Genomic DNA, 2,427 nt, shown 5'->3' with positions numbered 1-2,427 from the left:
GCATCTTAAATTTCAATTTGCCTAGGAAGAGATAAACTTGGTTATATCAGAAAGAATTCATAATTAAGAGATTAGAAACAAGACCTAACAATAAAGGCTGAGATAAATGCTTGGGCATCACAGCTTAAGAGTAGAAGAGAATACTCAGTTCTATACAATAAATTGACAAGTAAGAGACTAAAATAAACATAGAAGTACAATTGAGGACTAACATCATGAATCAAGATGTTCCCTTCACAGAGAATCTCAGTACCCAGGCTACAGGCTGACTTTAAAGACATGCATGGAACTGTGTACTGATTATACATAGACCCTCAACATTCTAGTCATATACACTCCAACTGTAGTGAAGGGAACAAGAATAATACATGTGCTTCCTATCCAGTTTGCTCCAGGGTCATTTTATAACAGGAAGTTACAAAAGTCCTAGCAGTCACTAGGTAGGATTCTGGGAAATGCCATCTACTTAAAGTGTAGCATGTCTTGTCTGGAGGAAAACTGATTTTTCATGCCTAGATGCTGGGCCCTGAACTAAATAAAAAAGGGAAGAGAAAAGAAAGCCAGCTAACTCCTGGTGCCACCCTTTTTTGCTCTCTGATTTACCAAACATACTGCTTGCTACCAGTAATTCTCTATCATGATAGACTGCCATATTGCTTTTTTTTTTTTTTGTCAGCTGAGAATTTATTGGCATAAACGCAACCATATAAAAACATAAGTTATGAAAAACACAGTCACGATGTTCCCTCCCATCCCCCACACCCAGCCCCGGAGCTCCCTTTTGCAGGAGGGCCAGCCTGGCGCCTCCTCAGGGCATCTGGTAGTCGGTGGAACAAGAGAGCTCACACAGCTGACCCTTGAAGTCCAGGTCGATGGTAAAGTACAAGTCACGATTGTTTTTGGCGTTGGGCCTCATTCCAATGGTACCGAAGATCTCCTCGCCGGTCTTCACTGTTAGGTAGTCCTCCACGTAGAACATGGTCTGCTTCCAGTGTGTGTATGGGGACTCAGGACTGGTAGAGAAGCTGGTCCTCTTGTGGCATCGGGTGAACTCAATGTTGAAGTAGGCCACCAGTGCATGAACGTAGTCATTCCTCTTCACTTGCAGGCAAAAGGGGGAGGTGAAGGTCAAGTCCTCCACCTTGACTGTGTAGATGTCCACCTCCTTTATGAGGCAGGCATTGGTGACCAGCTGCTTTTGGGTCCACAAATCCACAAGGGGCTCCTTGATGGCCGCGTCTTTGATGCAGGACATATCAAAGCCATATACGTTCTCCCACCAGATCCTACTATAAGGATCTTGTAGTCCTTATACTGTCTGTCCTCGATGGCTGTAACATACAGGGTGGCCCGGTCTGGGAAGATGAGGCCATCGGGTGCCAGCCACTTGTCACGAGCGTGCAACACAGTGTTGAGCATGGACTCGTAGAACAGGCAGTAGCCCATCCACTCGTTGATGATGATGTCCACCTTCTCCACACGCAGCTCCACCTCCTCCACCTTGCCCTTGATGATGGTCACCACATGGTCTAACTTGTTGGCTTTGACAATCTTCACAGCATAATCGGAGATACTGGAACACTCAATCCCAATGACCTTGCAGGACCCTGCCTTGGCAGCGAACACGCAGAGGATGCCGGTGCCTGAGCTCACGTCCAGCACCACCTTGTCTTTGAAGAGATGCCGATTGTGAAACATGGAGTTGCGGTATGTGAGGGTCCGCACCTCATCCTTTAGCATCTCCTCGTGGATGCCAAAGTGGGCGTAGGAGTCAAAGTAGTAGTCTTTGGATGTCATGTCCTCAGCATTGGGTTTCTCACTGCTTTCTGCTTGGCCACAGGAAACCTCCATGATGCAGTTAGCGGCCTCGGCTGCCGCCATCTTCACCTGAGTACTCCGGCCTCCGAGACCCCCCCCCCCACCAGATTGCTTCTTATCCGACATTTGGTCACAACAATGAAAAACATAATTGATATATGGCCAGCAGTATCATAAATATGAGTAGAAGAAAATCCGTTAGATGGGGTACACATTGAGGCAAAGAGCACTAGGTACATGGATGGTTTGTGGGGTTTGAGTTTCATTCAGAGATTGGTAGTGAAAACAGATATGGCTGGGACCTATGGCCAGAATTGGGTTCTGAGGTACCAGAAGGACATTAGAGACAAGTCAGGGATAAAGCCATGTACTAGTGTTTCTGCCTCTACTCTATTCTCAACCCCCCTCCCATGCCCTAAATAAACTCTCCTAGCCTGGGTTGCCCCAGCATCTCTCCCACTTCATTATTCTGCCATGATCAAACATATTCTTTTCCTTTTTACAGAACACAGCAGTATCAGAGGCCATCTTGGCACAGGTGGCTCATTATAGTCCACACCAGCTTCTCAACTTCTGAATGTTCAGGATCCCACAGAGCTTTGAAACATA

General features: G+C 46.5%; 1 pseudogene across 1 annotated transcript; it reads right to left on the bottom strand.

The window, feature by feature from the left end:
* Positions 1–808: 808 nt before the first annotated feature.
* On the bottom strand, positions 809–1,900 carry LOC308424238 (protein arginine N-methyltransferase 1-like; annotated as a pseudogene). The gene has a single exon. The product of its transcript is annotated as a protein arginine N-methyltransferase 1-like (transcript).
* Between the last annotated feature and the right edge of the window lie 527 nt (positions 1,901–2,427).

The sequence above is a fragment of the Micromys minutus genome (assembly GCF_963924665.1).
Source record: "Micromys minutus genome assembly, chromosome: 1".
Taxonomy (NCBI): domain Eukaryota; kingdom Metazoa; phylum Chordata; class Mammalia; order Rodentia; family Muridae; genus Micromys; species Micromys minutus.
The sequence above is the reverse complement of the archived record's forward strand: the minus strand, read 5'-3'. Positions and strand labels throughout refer to the sequence as shown.